Raw genomic sequence first — 24,922 nt, forward strand, 5'->3', positions numbered from 1 at the left:
AAATCGCATTTGGATGCGGCTAGACGCATACTCAGGTATGTGAAGTCCACATTACAGTATGGACTATTTTATGAGACTGGGGTTCAGATACAGTTGCATGGATACACTGATGCTGATTGGGCTGGTAGTATTTCTGATAGACGATCTACCAGTGGATATGTGTTCTCTTTTGGAAGTGCTGCAGTCACTTGGAGCAGCAAGAAACAGCCTACAGTTGCCTTGTCGAGCACAGAGGCTGAGTACAGGGGTGCAGCAATGGCTGCATGTGAGGTAGCTTGGTTGCATAAGCTACTTTATGATATGCATCAGTCTACAGATGGACCAGTTGTCATTTATTGTGACAACATGAGTAGTATACACTTGGCAAATAACCCAGTCTATCATGCTAGGACAAAGCACATTGAGGTGCATTATCACTATGTGCGGGAGAGAGTTTTACTAGGTCTTATTGATCTAGTTTATGTCAGCACAGAGGATCAGGTAGCTGACATATTCACGAAGGCATTGGGCGCAGAGAAGCTGCGCAAGTTCAGAGACCTGCTTGGTGTGCAGGAATTGGGATTGAGCTCGAGGGGGAGTGTTGAGATATCGAGCTCCACTCGTGATATGCCAGGGTGACCGTTGTGCATTTATGTCACCGACTTATCAGTTGTAGATGCGGTTGGTACACCGCCCATGAATAATAGCTACATGATAGCTATCCTTATCTACTCTAGTTCGTGGCTCAGTTAGTATGCCACCTTAGTTAGTTGAGTTTGGTTTGAGACCCATATAGAGGGTTCTTCTATTTTCTTTGTACTTGAGTTCTTTTGGCTTACACAAGTAAGAAGAGGAAAACTGTTTTCAGCCTCCACCCTTGTGTGTCTTCCCCCATTGTGCAAGCAAGAAAGCTTCAAGCGAGACTCCTTCCTTCTCTCCCACAATCTTGACATATATGTTGTAGTGAAGATTACTTGAACTGAGGCGGACTTGCATTGCACTTGGTTCAAAGAGAATGGGAGATGAAGGGGAGTGCATCACGTCAACCCCTCTACCCGTAGAGGGCAAAATCCCATTCCAGCTGGCTAAAATGATGCAAGTCATGTTCTTTCTAATATCTAGTGGCCATTTGTTTGCCTATCTACTAATGCAATTTTTATGAGAAAAGCTCTCAACTAACTAAGACTACCTAGCCATAGGTTTGGACCCATCAAGGATCCATCCACTCGCTTTCCTCGATAGAGTATTTTTTATTAGCTAATTACCTACCACTTTAGGTTTGACATGTAAAAATAACTTCTTTGATTATCTTCTGGCACAGATTCGTTATACATCTTTATTTTATGACATAAAAACAGTGTAAAGCAATTCTTTCTCAAATAGTTTCTTTAAGAAAAATATATTTTTACAATGCTTTTTGTCTTATCTGGATGTAATATCAACCCAAGGTTTTATTCTCACCAAGGTCAGTCCCTAGACTAGTATCAAAACTTCCAGAATACTATTTGGACTTGCAGGGTAGTTGAGAGTTCGTAAGAGTCTAGGGAATTTGTGACCAGAGCCCCTTGGTATCTTCGTCTCCTCTACCTAACTAGAATTTTCTATGACATGACCTTTTGTATCGTGCTCAGTCCATACTCACAAATGCAAAAACAAAAATAGCTTAGAGTAGGTTTTATTCATGTTGACCTTGGGGAGGTCTAGCATCATGAGGAAACACTACCTCAATTGGCGATCTGTGTCCAGTTATCCATCTTTTATCCTCATAATTTAAGAAAAATCAAAATCTAATTTACAATCACAAACAAGTTACTTCAAGTGTATCATACACAACAATCTTAATAAATTCTTTTTTCCAAGACAAACCCTTTTCTTAGAATCATAATATTAAGGCTAAACTTAGTGTAAGTGGCAATATTTTCCAATAATCCTCTAGGATTACTCTTCTCCTTGGGATTTTGCCCAAGATAAATTTTAACAAGGATTTTTGGAGGGGAGCTTCGAGCTCTACCCCGAGACCTACAGACCACTTATTGCTCAAGTGTTTTGAACCGAGCGGCCATGGCTACCTCTCACATAGCCGACGCGCAATGCCTACCTTATGGGTGTAGTGAGCTTACCTTGATGCTCGATCGAGTGCCCTCCTCTTCTTTGCACACCGGTAGCTCCACGATCCTTGAGGCAAGCTCAAGCAACCTCAATCCCTCTCTCAAGCACAAGCAAGGAGGCAAGAAACAAGAGAAGAAGAAGAAGAAGAAGAAGCTTTGGCCACACACAAGAATGAGCTTCCCATTCACTTTTCAACTTTATATACGTGCCCTACTTTTCATGGCCGTCATCCCCTTTTTTTACATGGTTGGCCATTAGCCTAGGCTCATTTCTCATTCCCCACCGTTCTAGTCTATCCTATCCTATTCCCAACTAATGCATACAATTTGCACAGGAGTGAGCTTGGCGCTCTTTTACAAGGATTTGGGAGCGTTTTCACACTTAATGGTGCGCTTTTTACTCTTTTACTCTCCTTGGGCGACTCTAAGACTTCTTGAGGGTCGTGCCCATGCTTTTAATTTTTTCCAGGGTCTGGTTACCGGTTAAGGCGCCTTTTTCTTCTTTTTGTCCTATACCTTTTGCTATTTCCTTTTTTCCATTTTCTGCTCCTTTGTGTTGCAGTAAACATTACCCCCTCCTAGCCAAGTGCCAGTCCCATGGCACTATGGTGGGAGGTAGTGGGATAGATGATGGTGTTGCGAGGTGGAACTAGTGGTTAGATGACACTGATGCTTGTGAATAAGAAGTGATGGAGTTTGATGACGATGACCAGGAGAGATTCCGGCGTGTTTTAGGCTCCATGAAGATACTCGACATCTTTCACACTATTGTGGCGCCCCTTTAGGTAGCCGGTTTTCTTTGAGTATTTGAAATGCTTGAAGTAATAAGCAATTCCTTAGGAGGATGGTATTGGAGGGATTTATTCTGGAGAAACCCCCCGAACGCTATTTGCCTTGAAAATCCGTGGCTGTGGTTGAAGATCCTTGTCTTTGAGTAGAAGGTCTTTAGTTTTGAGTTGAAGGTCTTCAGGCTTGTGGAATCAATAAGCGATCCGTAGATCTTAAGGCGTTGGGCAGGGATCATTAGACGATGAGGTTCCAAGATCTATGCCAATGGCAGATCCATCACTGGGTTTTCCTTCTGCTTGATTTGGTTCAGTCATGGCAGCCACATCAGTAGACAGATGGTTGGCATCATGAAGTCTGTTGAGTCCTTTAGACCTTCGCAGTGAAGCTTCAAAGTTGTGGGAATGGAGTCATGTCCGATTCATGGAAAAATTCATTGTCATTGGAGGATGTAGTGGATGATCTTCTTTAGCCAAGCAACCAGTTCTTGAAACACGAATATAACCTGCAAGAAAAGTTGTGCACTTCCTAGGGGGTGTATCTGTCTCACTATGTAGTGCATGGTGCCCATGCAAGTGGAACTGGGAGATGGGTCTAACCTTGGGCAAGCCCTTGGTAATGTCCCACACTTGAGGACCCAGTTCTTGCATCGTTGGAGGTGTGGAGCAAAACTTAGGGTGACAGGTCTAAAAGTCCTGCCCTTGATGTGCCCTAAGTGTGAAGTGGGGGGAGGGGCTAGAGCGAACCCTAGATGCAGTGAGTGTGGTGCACAATAACAGTGAAGGGAGACTGCAAGCACATGTGAAGTGTCCTCCTTGTCAACTTGCTTAGGAGTAAATTCGTCTTTCAGCTTGCTATTTTTGCTCTTGTCTTGCTCTCCAGTCACCTTGTCTTTGTTCCTTTAATATATATATATATATATATATATATATATATATATATATATATATATATATATATATATATATATATATATAAGAATGAGAGAGAGAGTATATTTGGCAAGGTATATTACACCCATTTAATCACGGTTCGATCGCAGGCATTGTGATAAGAATGCGCGACTTTGTAGGTATTCTTTAATATCGGCTTTAGCTCTTAGAGGAGTGGTTGACAAGAAAGGGTGATTACACCTTGCAAAGTGGATGTCACTCATATTTTCTAAGAGCTCTAGACAGAAGGAAGGAAGGAGAGTAGCCCGCATCATTAACCTAGTCATAGCTCTACTATCTATTCCTAGGTTAATATCAAAGAAGAGTGGGGGGAGATGGGCTTCCTCTACTGCAGGTTTTTGGAGTAGCAGGAATTTGATAAGTCGGAGGTAATTACAAGTGGTCAAAAATGCTGGATCAGGGCAGGAAGAGAAGTCTACAAGAAAATGGTTTATAGAAGGAAGTATATCCTCTAACCTAAACACTAAGCATTCCTCAGGGCTCCTAGCATTTACATTATATATTTTTGGGAAGTCATAATCCCCATGCAAGTCTCTATCATAGTCCACTCCATGCCTAAGGGGGTAGGGCATGTAGATAGGATCATTGCACTCTTCGGGGAGTGAACTACAAAGGCGGTCCATGCATCAAAATTGGTGTCCCAAATCCTTCTCCGCCATTTCGGTTGTGTCTCGTAGCCTTGGATGGTTTTGGGAACCAGATTGACCTTATCTTTCTAGTACTCGTGTGGCTCTTGTTGCCACCTAGTCATTATCATGCTCCTCTCTTCTATCCACCTGTTTGCAAGTTCGTTAGCCAGATCTTTGATCTTGGCTACGACTCCTAGAGGCAGGGTCCAGTCCAGAGAGCGTGGAAAAGCAAACAAAAGCTCAAACGGCCTCTTATGGAACTCTCGCTCTGACGCCAGATGACCAACTCCTGGGGCCAGTCTATAGGATGTGTATCATTTCTCAGTGGCATGGGCTCCTAAGGAAGTTGTCTTGGAAGTGTGTGTGCTCGGCATTGGGCCTCCTCAGCTAACTCTTGTCTCCTTCTCCTTGCTGCAACTATGTGCTCAAGTAGATGGGCATCTGCAGGCTCTTCCTATGGGATATCAGGTTGAGGCGGACTCGGCATTCTTTGTTGCTCTTCTTCGTCAGCTTGCTCGAAATCAGGAGCCTCTTCGACATGTCTCTCAACCACAGATGGGATGACTGGCGGTGGTGGTGGTGGCTGTTCATGCTCCTGAAAACCGAGCTCCTTGAGCTCAGCAGTGGAAAGGCCCGTACAGCATAGGTAGCGGAATTGTTGCTCTTTAGTGATCCCTGTACTTGTTGGGAGTCCCACTCTTGAAGATCGTATTTTAGAGCTCGGGTGGTTAGCTCCAACTTCCTTTTCACCTTTTCCACTGGATCATCGCCCTCAGCTTGTGTGACGTGGAGCACCGTGTTGAGGAAGGCCTATCGCTGTGTTTTAGTAGTTATTTCGGCAGCCTCAATCCTAGCTTCTGCAAGCATTCTTTCGCATTTTGCCACTGCCAGGCGTTCAGTCAAGTCCCTCACCCTATCAAAATTTTTCCTTTTCCATTCCACAGCTCTTTCCTCCATCTTTTTCCTTTCTTCCTCTAGTTGGATCGCCAGGGTGGTTACTACCTGTTGCTGCTCATTTGTTAAAAACCATAACTGGTTTTTTTCTCTTAACTTCTGAGCCAGCTGCTCTTCAGTAATCCCCTTGGCTTGATCTACAATGTTGAGCATTTGGTGCACCTCGGCCAGTACTTCTGATTTTTCCTGTACCAGCTGCTCTTGGCTTTGGATTTCAGCGAGGAATAGCCTTTTTTGATTGAAAGCCATGACCATGAGGGTCTCTATATCTTCTTGGGAGGTCTCCAACGCATCTTGTAATCTTTGCACTTCATCTTGTAGCTGTTTTGCTTCAGCTGCTAAGACTCTTGGCCCTTCACTCTTCAGGAACTCGATTTTGCTTATTAACCTGTTTTGTTCTTCTAGCTCCTGCCACGACTGGGGCTCCGTGGCATGTTCTTGTGGTATACTGGCTTTGCCTTCCTGAACCTCCTGGTTGAGCATTTTCACTTGAGTGACCCTTTGCTGTAGATCATTGTATTGCTGCATTAGTAGCTTTAGACTCCTTTGTTCTGCCACCAGGTTTTGCTCCTCGTCTTCCAGCCTTTGTCTAAGGCGGCTTTCATTGTCCTGGGCTTCCTTCGTTTTTGCTGCTACTTGGTCCTCTAGGGCCTTTACTTCTCTTCGTCGGTCGGCTCCCTGCCTTGAGACTTCTAGCCTAAGGGCAGCTGACGTTTCTTTTTCTTTCTCTAGCTCCAGCAAGGCCACTTTCTTCTCTTCTTTCGCCTTGTCCAGTTGTGTCAGTAGCTCAGCCACATATGCGTCATAGTCAATGTCGGCAGGCATGGGAGTATGGGGCGTGGTGGTCGATGCCTCCAGCCTTTGTCATTTAGGGTCTTGTCGTGACTCTGCATCTGTGGTAGTGGGCCTTTTCAATCTAGTTTTTGGCACGATTTCGGCCACTTTGCTCACAAGCATTTGCACCATGTTCATGAGCTGTGCAGTGTAGAGGGGAGGTGTGGGTTGTGCGGTGGTGGCAGTCATGGTTTCAGCCGTTGTAGGCACAAAAGAGGAAGGAAGTGGATGTAGTAGGGACTTGCCCTTGCCTACAACCACGGGAGCTGCTTCCACACTTGCACTAGCTTCGGCTTTATGATGGGGGCTCACGGGTTTGAGCTCTCCACCCCCGTGGGTCTCTTCCACAGATCTTCGTGTAGCCTCAGCCAACTCAGCTAGTTCCTTCAGTCTCTACTCTTCAGCTTCTTCTTCCGCCCTTCTTTTCATGTCCTCTTCTGTCTTCTTTGACTCTTCTCTTATCCTTGCAAGCTTCTCCTCCTCTTTCCTCCTTCTTTCTTCCTCAACCCTCCTAGACTCTCTTTGAGCCCTCTTCATGTCAGCTTGTTTTTCTTTGCTTAATTTCTCTGTCATTTCCTTCCATCTCCTGTCCCCTTTCTTTTGTTCTTCGGGTTTGCTTGCTCGTGTAGGCGGCAGTCCTGTTCTCCCTTGTCACTTATCGTTCTTTCACTTGATTCTCCTCCTTCGTGGTGAGGTGGGCTTTGATGCGCAGCTCGCTCCTCCATGATGCCAGCATCCTTTATTGCTTCATCTATGATGGCGGTCAAAATACCACCATATCTGATTGTGGCTGCCTTTGAGGCAGGTTTCTTCCTTGTGGAGCATGTAGTTGAGGCAGGGGATCCTCTTGTTGGTGCTTCCACTGGAGTGAGAATGGCAGCTGAGCTTTGAATGGTTTTTTGCATGAACCCATTCCAGTCTACCTCCTCAAGGACTCTTGCTGCGATGCTCTCTAACAGCGGACCCCGATCTTGTTCGTCAATGCATTGTATCTTTGGCCCGAAAAGAGTGTGTGGATCATCTTCGCTTGCAATTTCACTACTGGATCTGGGATGTTAGCCAAGCTGATTCCATCCACTCTGTGCACCTCTTCTTTCTTTACCCCTAGCATGGAGTGAACATCCCTTCTCGGCCGCCTCTCTTTCTTAGGTACGAGCCCCAAGGCCTTCTCTACAATTGCCGCATTGAGGGGCACTTCAATTCTTCTTTCTTGCTCCCCTGTCCTTACTGTGACAGTGCCATAGTTCCTGCCCTTGTCGAAGTTCCTCAGAAAGTCCGCACACATGCCGTAATCCATGGCTTGCCCTACCTTTTCCACATACTTGTGGAAGTGGCATCTGTCCACGAAGTCTTTGATCGCAGGTTCCTCCATGATGGCCTCATCCAAATTCAGCGTGTGCTTGAAGGTGAATTGACTGAATCCTCGTGTCTCGACACTGATGCCAAACTTGGTCATCTCTTCTTCAAAAAATGGGAGTTTGCCCCCTTTGTCTTGTCCTGCCATGGTGGTTACCTGTCAACACATCATGCCAACATTATTGCTTAAAAATCGGCTTATTTCTAATCAAAACTCAATTTTGAGAGAAAAATGTATGTGTCCAAAATTGGTATACTTGCTTAGAGGCTTGAATTTTAGAGACAGGCCCACAGCAGCAATTGCTATTGTTTTCCCTTGCAGTATTCTTCTATTGAAACTTAATTAATCATAACATTCTGCTAGATAGCATGACTCTTGTTAGAAGTCAAGCTCCCCGTGTAGTGTGTGACTGTCTTTATGTACTACCGACATGACAGCTAGTGTATAGCTGTCTCCTGCTTGTGACTACATTAAATAAGTTGGTTAGCTAGTCGGTGACCTGACTATGGTTAGTCTGTCTAGTCAGCGGGTCACTTACTCTATGTTACTCTTGTATGTGTGTTTTACTCTATTATGGAATAATGAGAAGAAGGTGTGTGGAACCTGAATGGTTCAGTAAGTGCTCAACCCTGTCTCTCTCTCCTCTTCTAACATGGTATCAGAGCAGGACTTGGTGGATCTCTAAGAGCTGGAGAGAGTGAAGATCTACTTCCAGGAAGTGAAGACTCATTTTTTCCTTTGTGCAGACAGGCTGCCATTGTGGACTGCAGGTAGGCATTTGTTCACTACACACTCCAGGGTCAAGATCAGAGCTTGTGGCTTCTTGAGAGCCTTGAGGAGGCTGTTTAGAGTGCATTTGGGTGTGGCATCAACATCACCATCATCATCTCCATCAGCTGGAATAGAAAATAGGGGTCTGCAATCAGCGTGATTGCGCCTGGTTGGGCTGAAGGCCTGTACTGCTTATTGCAATCAATGGTCACCATAAATGGGTCATGAGAAGCATGTATGTCTACTATAAAAGGTCTTTGTGAAGTACATGGAGTAACTACTTGTGGTTGAGCTCTGATATGAGCTGAAATAGAGTGGGCAGAACTGTATAAATTGTCTGCACTGCTGTATACACAGCATACATGGAGTCTACAACACTTTGAAGAGCACTGGAAGCTCTAAAGTATGCCCAGAAGCATCTGTGAAGTATAGGTACATGCTGGAGACTACATGTACTTGTCTTGATCAATTGCAAGCTGAGTTTGGTGGCTGAAATACACAGATCTGAAGTTTTTTTTTTGTGGCTGAAAACTGTCTTGGATTGTGGGCAGCAAGCATTTTGCTTTCTACTGAAGCACAGAGTGACAGATGCAGACATCTGAAAGACATATATGCTGTCATATGCATGTTAGAATTGTTTTGGGTTGAGAGGAGCATCAAATGCCACTGAATACTGGAAGTTTGCAGCTGAAGTAAAAGAAGTTTTGTCTTCTTGGGGTGAATATAAATTGCAGATATTTTGTTTGACTTACTTGTCAGATGTAGACAGGGTATTGTCACTATATAGTCATGTACTGACGGTGACATACTGAAGCAAATGTATGGTCTGATTTAAGGACTTTGTTGAGCTAGTTGAAGCGGGTTATGTTGGTTTATTGACTGCAATCTTTACATAAACTGTTGGCATTGGCACTTGTTAAGAATACACTGGCTGATGTCTCTAGGCTTATGTCTGAAGTGGCATATGTACCAGCAGTCAACTAAGCAGTTTTGGAACATGCATTATGTGTATTCAGGTGGAGTTTGACTTTGGAAAGACTGCTGTAATTGCAGTTTACAGGTTTGGACTGCATATTTTTGGACCCTGGCAGTGGATCTGCAGGAGTTAAATCTGAACCAACATCAGGCATATGTATTGGCAGTTGTCTTTATGAGTTGGATCAACCGATTGTGACTTTGGTTGGGGCTGATATTTGACTGAAATTTACTGGTTTTTTTTTTCTGCAATTAATTGCAGAAAACTGTTATAAACAGTTCCGGGCTGAAGTTGAACTGTTAAGAAGATCTTGGTTTGCAGGTAGCCATGCAAGGTTTGCAACATGGCAAATGTTGATAGAACTGATAATGTAACCCAGATTGTGGGAGAAAAGCTTGATAGCAACAATTATGCAATATGGAAGTTCCGCATGGAGAACTTTCTGATAGGCAAAGGATACTGGGACTTAGTGACAGGTGTTGAGGCTGAACCTGAAGTTCCAGATAGGAATCCTACAGCTGATCAAAGACGAGCACATCGAGCTTGGACGGAAAGAGCTCGCAGAGTTTTACATTGGCTGTCATTATGTATCTCGGATGCCATGGTGATGCAGATCATGAACTGTAAATCCCCAGCAGATGCATGGAACATATTGGTCAGGTACTATGGCACAACTACGAGTGCCAGGAAAATACAACTGAAGCAAAAATTCAATAACATAGAGAGGAAGAACAGATCCATACAGGACTATGTCACGGAGATTAAAACCTTAGCAGATCAGCTTGCATCTGTTGGCTCACAGGTAGAAGATGAGGATATGGTTGCAGTGACCTTAAATGGCTTGGGTCCGGAGTACAAGTCTTTTGACACTTCAGTATCTGTGCGGGCTGAGATGCCTGATTTTAATGAGCTGGTTGCGTTATTGATTCATGAAGAGGTGAAGCTTGGCTTAGCTACAGGGTCCAGCAGCTCAAAGAATAAGGATGCAGTTTTTTATTCGAATCAGCGTGGTCGTGGTGGCCGTGGTAGAGGCTATGGATCTGGCAGAGGAGGCCAGCAGAATGCATCCTATAGTAATAGCAATCAGCAGTCATCACATGCAAGAGGTAGTGGCAACTTTCGAGGAAGGGGGAGATCTAACTCCCGTGGCAGAGGCTCATGGCAGCAGCAGCGTCAGTCAGACAATCCAAATAAAGATAAGGATTGTCACTACTGTGGAAAGTATGGGCATATTGCAAAGGATTGCTGGAAGAAGCAGGGAAATCAGAAGGGCAAGCAGCATGGACATTATGCTACGTCCAGTCAGACAGATGACTCTGCTGATAGACTGTTTGCCATGCAATATGTCAAAGATAAGGCTGCTGAAAAATCATCTGATGATGCAGTGTGGTACATTGACTCGGGGGCGTCGAATCACATGACCCCTCATGGTGATTGGTTCACGGATATGGTGGCTGAAAAGCATGGCTATGTATGCACAGGTGATGACACGCAACATAGCATTGAGCATAAAGGCAAAGTGCCTCTGGTTGTACATGATGGCATGAAGAAGAATCTTCATGATGTTTTGCATGTTCCTTCGATTACGAAGAACCTATTGTCTGTGGGTCAAATGACAGAGCAGAACTTGCAGGTTCGCTTCAATAAGCATGGCTGCTTTATTGAAGAGTTTGGCAATGGATGCAAGTTGATCGCGAAAGGCCACAGAAATGGAAGAATGTTCACTCTTGATGCTACACTGCCAGAGCTGAATTCCGCTATGTTTGCTCAGGGTTCTGGCACTATCAGGGACTTAGAGGTTTGGCACAAGAGAGTGGGGCATGTCAATTTGCAGAGGCTGCAGACCATGCAGAAGAAGCAGCTGGTAACAGGGCTACCTAGATTCCAATATTCAGATATTGGTCATGTCTGCGAGGCTTGCCAATTTGGTAAGCAGTCACGATTGCCGTTTGTCAGGCATGTAAGACAGAGTACACGACCACTGCAGTTAGTGCACTCTGATGTTTGGGGACCAGCTCATAATGCATCTATGGGGGGTTCCAGATACTATGTATCCTTCATTGATGACTACAGTCGATATACCTGGCTTCACATATTGAAAACAAAAGATGAGGTCCTTGCTGTTTTTCAAAAATTTAAGGCACAGGTTGAGAAGGAATTTGAGTGTTACATCTCTTGCTTGAGATTTGATAGCGGTGGGGAGTATGTCTCCAATGAATTTGCTGATTTTTTGGCTGAAAATGGCATTCGTAGGCAGCTAACCTGCAGCTACACTCCGCAGCAAAACGGAGTAGCTGAAAGGAAGAACAGGGTTCTGATGGAAGCTGCTAGGGCCATGATGAATGAGAAGCATATGCCGCTTTACTATTGGGCAGAGGCTGTTGTGACAGCCGCATATATTCTAAACAGGACTCCCACTGCAGGCATTCATGACATGACACCGTTTGAGAGGCTCTATGGCTATAAGCCGGATGTAAGACACATGAAGGTCTTTGGCTGCCTTGCTTATGTGCACATTCCAGATGAGAAAAGGAAAAAGTTGGATCCCAAAGCGCATAAGAGTGTGTTCATTGGATACTCGCAGGAGAAGAAGGCATACAAATGTTATGATCCCTCTACCAGGGAGACTTTGGTAAGCAGGGATGTCATCTTTGATGAGCTGGGCTCTTGGTATGTCTCACCAGTTGCAGTGCCATCCGATTTGCCTTCCACTCATGTCTCTACAGTTGATATGCAGCAGAGCACTGCTATGACAGGACCTATCAGTCAGACAGTATCCCCGTGGACAGGGAGATTGAGGAGCTCACCGTCCACTGACACGGGTATGTCAGTGAGGGGGAGACATGATGTCTTGGACAGCAAAGGAAAAGAGAAAGTTAGTGAGGATGGTATGATGGCACCTGGCAGAATGACTTCGGGCTATGAGTCTAGTGATACTTTAGACAGCGAACTTGGTATTCCGACTGTCTATACGCCTGGCACGAGGCAGAACAGGTACATTCCGCCTCATGAGAGAGGTGAATCGAGTAGTGCACCACAGCCTAGACGATCGCAGAGGGTCAGATACCCTGTTGACAGGTTGACGTACTCTGGTTATTCTGCAAAGCATTATGCATACATGACAAAAGTGATGGAGATCAAAGAACCAGGTACTTATGCTGAAGCAGCAAAGGATGAAAACTGGTGCATGGCTATGGACGAAGAGATGAAAGCCTTGGCTGAAAATCAGACTTGGGATTTGGTACCACTGCCTGAAGGGAAAAAGCCTGTTGGCTGCAAATGGGTTTATAAAATCAAATGTAAGTCTGATGGCAGTGTGGAAAGGTACAAAGCAAGGCTGGTCGCTAAAGGATATGCTCAGCAGTATGGCTTGGATTATGATGAAACATTCAGCCCGGTTGCAAAAATGGCAACCATACGAACTGTTATTGCCTTGGCTGCTGCTAAAGGCTGGAAATTACAGCAGATGGATGTTAAGAATGCATTTCTTAACGGTGACCTAGCAGAGGATGTCTATATGGTTCAGCCGGAAGGGTATGTGCACCCTAATTTTCAGCATTATGTATGCAGGCTGAAAAAGGCATTATACGGGCTGAAACAAGCTCCGAGAGCCTGGCATGCTAGGATCAGCAGTTACTTGCAGAGTCTTGGATTTCTTGTTGGCAGGGCTGATCACAGCATGTTTACAAAGAAGACTGACAGTGGCTTGGTAGTGCTGGTCATATATGTTGATGACCTGATAATCACTGGAGATGATGACATGGGAATTCAACATGCTATGAAGATGCTGAAATCTGAATTTGACATGAAAGATCTGGGAGATCTGAAGTATTTCTTGGGTATTGAGGTTGTACCAGCTGAAAATGGTTTATGGCTGATGCAGAAGCACTATGCCATGGAAATGCTTAAGAAGTATGGTATGGCTGAATGCAAACCACTGGATACACCTCTGGACCAGAATGTAAAGCTAGACATGAACACTGGGGCTGAAGTAGAAGATGTGACTATGTACAGGCAGATGGTCGGCAGTTTGATTTACTTGACCATCACTAGGCCTGACTTGAGCTATGCAGTAGGGCTGATAAGTCAGTTTATGCAGAAGCCGAGAAAGCCGCACTTGGATGCAGTTAGACGCATCATGAGGTATGTTAAGTCCACTGTAGACTATGGGCTGTTCTATGTCAGAGATAAGCCCTTGACACTGATTGGGTACACAGATGCAGATTGGGCAGGATGCTCAACTGACAGACGATCTACGAGTGGCTATGCCTTTGGCTTTGGTAGCGGCATGATCAGTTGGAGCAGTAAGAAGCAGCCTACGGTTGCTTTATCTAGTACAGAGGCAGAGTACAGGGGGGCTGCATTGGCAGCATGTGAGATTGCTTGGTTGCTCAAGCTTATGGCTGACTTGGATATCCAGGTTGATGCTCCAGTGAAATTGTTATGTGATAATCTGAGTAGTGTACTCCTGGCCATGAATCCAGTTTACCATGCCAGGACAAAACACATAGAGGTACACTACCACTTTATTCGTGAGATGGTCCTTGCAGGAAAGGTTGATCTTATGCATGTGAGGACTGATGAGCAGGTAGCAGATATCTTTACCAAGTCTCTGGGTAAAGATAAGTTTTGTAGTTTTAGACAGCTACTTGGTGTGCAGATGCTGTCTTGAGCTTGAGGGGGAGTGTTAGAAGTCAAGCTCCCCGTGTAGTGTGTGACTGTCTTTATGTACTACCGACATGACAGCTAGTGTATAGCTGTCTCCTGCTTGTGACTACATTAAATAAGTTGGTTAGCTAGTCGGTGACCTGACTATGGTTAGTCTGTCTAGTCAGCGGGTCACTTACTCTATGTTACTCTTGTATGTGTGTTTTACTCTATTATGGAATAATGAGAAGAAGGTGTGTGGAACCTGAATGGTTCAGTAAGTGCTCAACCCTGTCTCTCTCTCCTCTTCTAACAACTCTCTCTGCTCTTGCTCACATTGCTCCCCCCATCTTGGATCTTTCAAGGAATCCTTCCTAGGATTAGCATGGGAAGGACGAGGTAAACGCTGTTTCTCGTGGGTTGACTTACTTAGCCAATAACCAATCATAGAAGCTTGGATTGTATTCGAGTTGAGCATGAAAATCAAGAGCAGATGGTTGGATGGAGACTTGGGATATGTAGGTCAAGACATCGTGAAAGAGATCTCCAGTATTAAGGCTGCTGGCAACATGTAATTCCTCTTTTGTGAGGAATTGGTCAATGTAGGGGTGAGCAAGCACCTGGTCGTCTAAATGCTGGTTGCGGGTGATGGCCAAAACCCTAAACGAGATAGGTGCCACATAAGTAGGGTCATATGCGATGGTTTTAACTGCCCTGCGTTGCTCAACATTGGTCATTATCCGGCAACCTTTTTTCTCCCATTGGATTCTCAGAGCAAACCACTGCTGCAAGAACGTGGAAGGCGAGCTTGCCATTCGCGTGAGCTCTTGCAACTCATGTTCAGGAATAGAACGAGGAGGCTTACGATATGAAGAGATTGGTCTTCTGAGGACAGCTTGCTCCTTTGAGATTTCGTCGTTTTGCAGTTCGGCATCAATTTTGGGGAATTTAGTGGTCATAAGTTCATATTCTTCCCAAGTGCATGGTAATGCACGAATCTTTGAAGCAAGTTTTTTGTCAAGAAGACCTAGGTCTAGCCTCTCATAACTTCTAGCAAATGTAGTGAAATTTTTGTCCAACATCTTGATGCAGGTTATTAAGTCATCCCCAGAAGTTATGGCGAGGTCTTTAGCCAATGAAAGGAAAGGTTGTACCATGTAGGAAGGTTTAAGACCTGCTGGTGAGGATGGTGCGACTGGACTGGATAGTGGTGACTCCATCATTGGTGTCATAGGTTGGGCTTTGCACTCCGAAGCACTTTAAGGTGCTGTAGGAAGCTCTGGGGGCATGGGAGGTGTGCTAGGTTCTGAGTGAGCAGTCATAGGGATTTTTAAGTTCTCTGGATTAGGCACGTTTAAGGCTCGTGGCGTTTGCTTTGGTCGATAGATGAGCTGGGGCTTACTAGCCACAGCTGGCAATGGTGTGCTGACTATGTTTTGGGCGCTAGGTGTGCAAGCCTCCCTCATTGGGTGAGCTTACTTGTAGATGAGATTTTTAGCTGGCCATTTTTAGGCACCCAAATCCAGGGGTTGCCCTCGTAGTATCCTTGTGCTCGCAAGAGATCTGTGGCAATCCATCGTGGCGTGGTTGTATATCTACGTCTATAGTGTTTAGACTGCCTCTTAGGTCATGACGGTTGATGATTTTGGCGTTTAGGATCACGCTTGGGTGGTCTACCCGGATGCGGTTTTTGCCATTTTGGCACCCATATAAACTTAGACTCCTTGGCCCTGTGAGCACTCTTGGTGGGTTTGGGCCTGGGGTCAAGAGCTTGGCATGAGGCCATAGTTTTCTTCTGTTTAGACTTGGGCTGAAGCCTGGTATTAGGGGTTTCTACCGGTGGCTTCGTAATGGTGGAGGAGCCAAGATAGCCCTTGCTGAAAGTCGTCACTATACGCACATTGCCTATAGCAAGATGAATGCGGCTTAGATTGTAATCCACATTACAGTTCGTTTGCTTCTTAAAAGTACGACCTAATAGTGACACCGGCTCCTTTAGTGTTAGGCAACACATGGAAGAAAGCTGGTAAACTTTCAGACTCGATAGAAATGACTACCTTGCACTTCCCTAGGAGTTAATAAGCATTACCCCCAAATGGGGTGAGTTTGGCATTAGTGGGCTGTAGTTTCGGTTGACCAATGCGTGTCCAATGGTCATGAGTCAAGATGTTGTAGTCGGCACCTTCATCAATCAAGGCATCGAAAGAATACGTCACTCCTGCCTATGATTGTGATTCGTAGATACGCCGATGCCACTGCTTCTTCATCTTGATCTGTAAGGTCGGTTATAGTAGCCATGCAGACGTTCATTGGGGGTTCTAGCATGGGTGGCTCATGTAATGGATGGAAAGGAGAATAGTACTTCTTTATGCGGCTGCCATTAAAAAAGCCCATTCCTTCGCCTTCAAGTGTCTCTAACTCAACATTCCCCGTTCTACCAATCATGCATACTCTGAAAGGCCCTAGCCCCCAAAACTTCATCTTCTATTTATGTCCTTTTACAGAGTATAGCAGAACAAGGTCCCCTTGTTTAAAGTCTCGTTGTTTGACATGCTTGTCAAACCACATATTTCGTTGAGCCTTCTCACAAATCAGAGAGTGAGTGGCGAGGAATCGGGTCTCCGTTAGGTGCTCTAGCTCCACTAAGCGATTGGTCCAAGCCTCTCTTCCCTCCCAACACTCCTGGACTGCTAGCCTTAAGCTAGGGATGAAGAATTCTAAGGGCAAAATGGCTTCAGTTTTGTACGTCAGCCTAAAAGGCATCTTTCCTACCGCTATTTTATAAGCTATGCGATAGGCCCACAAGGCCGCCATTAGTTTGTTGTCCCAGTCACTTCTTGAAGTAGACACGACCTTTGTAAGCACATTGACTAGAATTTTATTTGTGGATTCGGCTTGGCCGTTAGCCTGAGGGTAATAGGGAGAGGACTTCCGATGCATTATTAGGAAGGTAGAGAGCAGGTGGGCAATCACCTCATTAACGAAGTGTGTGCCTTGGTTGCTTACAAGTTCGATTGGACAGCCAAACCGTGAAATGACCTGCTCCCACAAGAACTTTGCGGTGGTCCTAGCATCATTCTTTCTCGTGGCTCGTGCCTCTGCCCACTTCATTAGATAGTCGGTTGCCACTATGATGTAGCGAGCTTGGGAATATTGTGCCGCAAGACTGATCGGTCCAATAAAATCGATGCCCCATTTTTCAAAGGATTGTCGGGCTATGACAGGGGTCAACTCCATCTTGTCTTTCCGCACGGGCACTTTGGTCCGTTGGCACGCATCGTAGTGTTTTACGAATTTAGCTGCATTGCGAAAGAGGGTGGGCCACCATAGTTGGGATTGTAGTACCTTTCGGGCTGTCGTGTCCTCGCTAAAGTGTCCTCCAGCGATTTCGCCATGTGCTTCGTTTAGTGCATCGTGCATCTTGTGCTCACACACGCATCTATGCAATAAATCGTCTTGTCCCAACCTGTAGAGTTGGCCGGATATCAGTTGGTATGGCAGAATTTTCAAGATAAGTCTTTTCAGCCTGGCCTTCTCAATGGGTCACTCTGGTAGTCCGTTTTCTAGCACTAGCACTATGTCATCGGCCCAATACGGCATCAGATCAGCTTTAAATAATTCTCTCTCGCTAGACAGGTTAAAGAGATGAGCATCCGGCAAATCGTCAGGTATGCCTTGTCCAGCGGCTTCTCCTGTGGGTATGCGGGACATGTGGTCAGCTATGTAATGCTGCTTTCCTTTGCGTACAACCACAGAGAAGTCAAACTCCAGTAGAAGGAGTAACCATCTAGCTATGCGTCCCGTAGCGCAAGGCTTGTTCACAAGATACAGCAAAGCTTGATGGTCAACAAAGAAGACAAAGGGAGTGGCCAACAGGTAGTGCCTAAATTTCTTTACCGTAAATACCATGGCCAACCCCTCCCTTTCTGTCGTGGAATAGTTCATCTCGGTCTCTGTGAGCTGCCTGCTGGCAAAACTCACCGGGTAATCCAAGTTATGTTCACTAGGCTGACATAGCACGGCTCTAATAGCGAACTTAGAGGTGTCTATGTGTACATGGAACGTTATGTTCTAGTCTGGGGCTCGTAAGATTGGTGCAGTTGTAAGAGCCTTTTTCAACTCCTCATATGCACGCTCGCATTCCTCCATCCACTCGAACACTATCAATAGCTTGTACAATGGTCTAGCAATTAGTGCGTAATTTAGTACAAAGCGTCGATAATATCCAGTGTGTCCTAAGAAGCACTGAACTCCCTCGTAGTTATCGGGTGGCGATAGGTCAACAATGACTCTGACTTTGGAAAAGTTAGTGGCAATGCCGTTCCTTGATACTACGTGCCCTAAGATGCAGCCGTGTTTCACCCAGAACTGGCACTTTAAGGGGTTCAACGAGAGGTGGTACAACCTACACCTTTCAAAGGCAGCTCTCAATTTCTCCAAGTGTTCGGCCCAACTAGAGTGTAAGCATAAGTCGTCTACAAACACTTCCAGTTTGCGCCTAAGCATGTCCTTAAAGATAGTGCACATTAGGCATTGAAAAGTTACAGGTGCGTTCATTAGCCCAAAAGGCATGACAATGTAGGCAAACACACCCCATTCCGTGGCAAAGGCAGTCTTGTGCCTGTCATCGGGGTGCACTTGCACTTGATTATAGCTTGAGAAACCATCCAGAAAACTGTAGGCTTCTTTACCTACTACCCTCTCAAGCATGTGCTCGGTGTAGGATAAAGGGTAGTTATCCCTCTTCCTAGTGGCATTCACTTTCTTGTAGTTCATGCACACTCGGATTTTTTCGTTTTTCTTCATGACAATCACGATAGGTGATACCCAGTCCGTGTGCTCGATCTCATATATGAATCGTGCCCTCATGAGTTTATCGATCTCCTCTTTTATTGCATGGGCGTACTTGGGATTCATGGGGTAAGGTCGTTGTTTCGTTGGCACTGCATCCAGGACCATTGGGATATTATGAGTCACGACCCTAGGGTCGACTTCGTTAAGTTCGCGTCCAATGTCCAGGCAAATATGTCAATGTACTTTTGCAAGAGTGCAACGAGTTTGGTCTCCTCATCCTCCGCCAAGTCATCTGCAATGAACACCGGTCTTGGCTTTTCACCTTCCCCAGCCAAGTTAACCTCCTTGACTTTGGCGGGTCCCTCGATCGGTTCACTAGTCTGACCTTGTCTTTTTGCACCTAGCAGAATCACCACTATGTCACCCTTTTTAAATTTTGTAAACCGTTTGGGTAGATCCTGTGGTTTCTTTTGCCTTTCTACCTCTGAGTCCCTTGCTTGCTTCCTGGCCTCCTCTTTTAGCCTCCTGCGCCTCAAGTGGACTGGCAAGTCTCCCTTGGTGTGTTTGACCTTAGAGGGTTGCGGTATCTCGAGATCACTCTCAGTGCTGACTTCTGACTCTGAGTTAAACTCACACCCCTCACTTAAGGAAGGTGTTTCCCCAGGGGGTCGTAGTTTAGTGGGTGCATCCGTCTTGAGCACTGGGATTACCCACGGTCGTGGCACTCTGGCTTGCTCGTAGTCCATGGCTCCTATGCGTTCTAGCCAGGATCTGTCACACTCCATCCTCATGACTCCTTTTTCGTTCTGACTGGTCCTTCATTTCCTAGGCCTTGAGTCTGCCCTGATTTGTTCTATCGCTTTTCCTTCCGTGTCGTACTTTATTGTGTCTAACTCTTCTTCACTCTCTTCTCCCATAGAGTGAAAATCCTCATACTCATCATCCGAGTCCTATCCTTTTGCTCATCTTCCCCTAAGCTTCCCTCTTCAATATCCTTGTCATCAGTAACTAAAGCCCAGTTATATAACAAATTCAGGTCATGGACCTTGGTCCATTTCCATTCTGGCTTAGCTAAAAGATCACATAGAGGTTTTAAGTTAGTAACCAAATTGCCGTACGACTTGCTGAAGTTCCAATTTGTTGTTGGGGATGTGGAATGAGGCTGGTTTGCCCGGGTTGAGTGAGCTCCCTGCCATCATGCAAAGTGGCACAACTGGCTCCTCAGTTGGCATGGTTGCGGCTTTAGCAGCCTGCCGATATGGTTTTTCCTCATCCGAGAATGGTAGGTCAATGATTGCCAAAACGTGCATCCAATCCCTCTCATCCTCAGGGCAAGGAATATATTTAGCGAGCGATCCATAGGGTTTGGTCGTTTGAGTATCGCTTGTCAGCATAGTCGAGATGGTAGCTAGATCAACAGGGGTCATCTTCCAAGTGTCCATCTCTACCCTTATTGCACTAGTTCTGTTCCCTAGGAAAATCAACCCATTGCCCCAGTCCTCTACGACACGCACATTCCTCATCCAAGGTTGGCCTAATAGTATGTCGTAATCTGCTCCCTTCATGACAATGAAGTTTACAGAAAATTGCACACCGGCAATCTTTACTGGCCAATTCTTTAAGACCTCAGATGGTCTTACCTTCATTCCATTTGCTAACGTGACGTTAAACCTGGCAGTCTCTACAAGAGGGTTTCCCCATGCCTATAAGACTGCATGATTTAGTACGCTAACACCTGCGCCTGTGTCTACAATTCCCTTCCGTGTCATATCTCCTAAGGCTAGGACAGGCAAAACTGCGTTCATTTCAGTGCCTTCCCAAAAAGCATTGCTAGGCAAAGACTTAGGATTTGAGTGTAGGGTTAGACTTGGGATCTGTGTAACTGCATCATGATCTTGCGGATCAGCACCCGCAAGTCCTGTGTGTCCCTTGATCAAGTCTTTTAACTCCTATCACAAGGAATGATTTTGCCTAAGCAGATCTTCCAAGCTTAGAGTTACTGGAGTGGACAACAAGGTTGTTAGGAGGTTACTGGGCTCTTGTTTTCCTCCGAGGCTAGCAGTTCTAGGCCATGCGTTCTGTCTGCCTTGGTAAGTTTCCCCCCGGCCTTGCTGCTGAGTCGCTCCCAGTGGTGCAGGTATGCTCGTAGCCTGTGGTTTTGAGGGTGAGTCTGGTGTGCTCGCATTGGAGAAGTCGTCCATAAGATCTTCCAATATGGGTTCAGCATTCTCGAGGTGCTTTTGGGCGTCCTTGACCCACTCCTTGACCTTGGCTATAGCCTCGAGTTGCCGTTTGGGGTGGGGATATTCCCCTACCTTGGCACTCCCTAGCTCAGCTGTCTTAGGAGCCGAGGTCTCTGCCTCTGCATCTGTGACCCTCTTTCCTGTTACTAGCATAGTCGCTTCCTCGATTTTAAGGGTTATCTTTGCATCGGTTCTCTTTTTTCGTCTCCTTCGGCTTCTCTTCCCTATTGAGGTTACGTTAAGGTTACTTGGCCCTGGCAAGGAGATGCCTACTTGTTTCATTTGAGCTCGCGTCATAGCATGTAGTGGGATGGGCGTATCCTCACTACCAAAGGGTTTCAACTCCAAAGAGCCCCAAAGGCACCGATGGCATGTTGGCAGAGCTGGTTGATGGCTTCCGCCTAGGACAGCCAGGAAACAGATGTGTGATTCCACACTCTACGCATCGGAGATCTGCTTTGTCCTTGTTAGCTTGTTCTCGTTCTGGGCAGCGTGATGAGATGTGGCCTGGGTGGCTGCAAGTCCAGCATGTGACTGGATCCTGGCTGGGCCCTCCAGAGCCTCTGCCTCTTCCTCTTCCTAAAGCCATCACCGGCACTGGCCGATAGTCCATCAGGACTTGGTTGCCCTCCTCGTCATAGGATATGTACGGGTTGACATATGTTTCTTCCTCATTAGGCTCCTCCACAAAGTGAACAGGAGCATCGCTAGACGGGTGGGTTACAAAAGGCCATGGTGGCCTGGGTATACCAGTTGGGTTCATCTCCAGCCTAGGCATGGTAGGTCTTGAGTCGGTCGGTGCTAGAAGAGCTAACTGGGCTCCCCTCCCAAAGAAATTAGGTGGCCTATTACCTAAGTATGGAGGATTGTACTGTTGTGTGTATGGGAATCTCCTTGGCATTTTGCAATGCACTACATCATGCCCAAATCTACCGCAATTTGAGCATGGCCGAGATCTAGGATCTTGGCACTCAACTGGGAGGTGATTGCCGCCGCAGTATACACACTGTACATGCGACCTCATAGGCTTCCTCACAAGCTCTTGCAACTGTGCAATCTCCATTCTCATTTTTGCCATCCCCTGGTCGTGGTCTACACTCTTTCCCTTATCCTGCATGCTAGCAGTTGCTTTTTCCCCTGAAGTAGTTGCTCTCTCAGGGTCCCTTTGGCTTGCACTATCTCGGTTGGTAGTCCTCATGCTGCGTTCCCTGAGTTGATCATCTACGCGTATTGCCTCCTCGAAAACTCTGGCTAGCACGTCTTGTTGCAAGGTGGAGTTATTGGCCAAAGCCTTCTAGAGCTCCTTACTCTGAATTCCATTCATGAACACTATCGACACTGCCCTCTCGGTAGGTCGCTCGTTGGTAGGGATTCTCTTGTAGAGGCTGCGCACCTGAGTGATGTAATCCCTAACGTCCTCCCTCTCCCTTCTGATATTCATCAACCTAACAATGAGGTTATCCAAACACCCTGCCTCCAAAAACCTCTTGATGAAGAGGCCCTTAAGGTGAGCAAAGTTCGTACGTTCTACGTCATCTAGACTAGAATACCAGGTCCTCCTCTTATCGCCCAAGCACAAGCCAAAAGCTTGAGCTCGCTATGCAGGGTCAATAAGACTATTTGCCTCACATACTTGCTCGAACTGCTCCACGAAGCTATACGGGTCACTGCTAGGTTCGTATCTAGCTAGTTGTTTTGCTACGATGGGGATTCTAGCATGCCCTTTAGCCCCTTGCGTGACTCCCAATCCCAATAGTAGCGCGGTGGCTAGGGCAGTAGTGCTCTATTCAACGGACGTGTTGTCCAAGAGTCGCTTTACTACCAGTTCGCTCAATGTCATATTAGCCTCTGTTGCCCGTTCCCTCTCCACATTCGGTCCAGATTTTGCCGCTCCGGCTAGGTCTAGCACTCGTCTAGCCTTGTACATATCTACATCTTACTGCAGTCTTCTAGCGCTTTGCTCATGGTTGTAGGCAATTATGCCTTCCAATGCTCTCTTGATAGCTCTTCTCTCTTCTTCCAGGCTAGCTACCACTTTCTCTACAGGTCTACCTTGGACCACGGTCCTGGTGAGTAGATCGTAGTCGTGGACCAGTTTTTGGACCGAGGTTGGAAACTCTCCTAAGTCTAATTGGTCCTCCCCTTGTTTGCCTCTGGATCCCGACATTGTTTCTGCTTCCAGCTCCACGAGGTTGTCAATAAATCCAATCAGCTCCCACAGCGTCCAATCCTCTATCTTGTTGCTTCCCATGTCTTCGTGTCTTCTCCAGGTACTACTAGTAGGGCACTCAGGCACCTATCTATGTCTTGGGGTCTTCTCCTACTAGTGGGTTCCTTAATGTTATTAGATATCCTGGTGTGTTCCTTGTTATTTGAAAGCAGCTGCAATCCTTATTCACACATTATGCTTAGTGCTTTCGTGGTGCTTGGTGCAAAAATAGGCTTTTCTCTTTTCTTGCCGTGCAGACTTAGTGGAACACAAGAGTGAAGTGCCGATGCAGAAAGCGTTTAATGCGAACTCCACCTTGTTTCCCTCCACATTCCCAGCCTAATTTGAGTTCTCAACTCAGTTCGCGGCTATTCTATGGTCTTTCTGTAGGTCTGCGCTGTGTTTTCTATTCTGCGCTAAGTTCGATTGGTCTCTGAGGTTCTAATGGTCAAACTGGGTCTTGGGGGTGTTCAGGGTTGCGTCCTGGGGGTCAGGTCAGTGGTTGGCAGGGTCAACTAAAGATCTTTATCTTTTCCTTCTGGCAGGATGGTCCGATTCTGGGAGTTGGACAAGTTTGGTCCGACTCTAGTAGTTGGACGAGGTTGGTCCGATTCTGGGACTCGTCCGATCCTGGTGGTCCGATTCTGGGAATTGGACCAGGAGGGTGGTCCTATTTACAAAGTGGTCCGATTATGGACTAGTCCGAGTCTGACTATAATGGTCCAACTCTGATGGTCCGACTCTAATGGGCAATCCGAGTGCCATGTGGCACATCCGATCGGGTTGTCCGATTCTGGGAATTGAACAGGGCTGATCCGACTCCCCCAGTCCGATTCTGGGAATCGGACGGTCTGACTCCACGAATTGGGTGGTCCGATTCTGGGAATCGGACCACTACGACTTGGTCCGAGTGCGTCTGTGGCGAGCGCGATTCCGACGCATTTGGATCCCCCTTGATGTCTGCTGCACACAATCACGACAGACTTTCCATATCTGACTAGAGCACTATTAAGAAACACCAGACTCACCTGGAGCAGTTCAAATCGATGGCACCCAGAGTCGTGATAGCGCTCCCTCTTCCTGTCAACCAGAAGCTCTCTCTCTCTCTCTCTCACAAAGCTAACCAGTGAAATGAGGTTTGTCTTGGCCTCCCAAGCCTCTTAAGGTCCTTTCCTAGCACTGCAAAACCTTACAACTAGTTCCTTTCCCGGTTTCACCCAGAAACTTGAATCTGGTCCCCTGTTTCCCTGTTTCCAATAGCAGCCAAAACCTCTGTTTTCTCTTTTCTTAGCCTAATCTAACCTTAATCTAATGCAGCCAAAATGCAAAACAGAGATGTAGAATGGTAGTCCTAAACTAATACTTCCAACAAACCCAAAAACTTACTTGCTTCACGGATTAAACCCTCCTAAATCTCCTAGCTATCTCGAGCACCGGTTCAGGCTGCAAACCCTACTTCTATGCTCGATTTGATGCACCTGGCGCTCAAGGCTCGATTCCGTCGGTCCTAGCAAACGGAACCCAAATGGAGGGGAGATTCAAGCTCTACCCCGAGACCTACGGACCACTTATTGCTCAAGTGTTTCGAACCGAGCGGCCATGGCTACCTCTCACATAGCCGATGCGCAATGCCTACCTTACGGGTGTAGTGAGCTTACCTTGATGCTCGATCGAGTGCCCTC

The sequence above is a fragment of the Lygodium microphyllum genome, chromosome 7, assembly GCF_053477565.2.
Source record: "Lygodium microphyllum isolate KBCC chromosome 7, Lygodium_microphyllum_v1.1.10, whole genome shotgun sequence".
Lineage (NCBI taxonomy): Eukaryota > Viridiplantae > Streptophyta > Polypodiopsida > Schizaeales > Lygodiaceae > Lygodium > Lygodium microphyllum.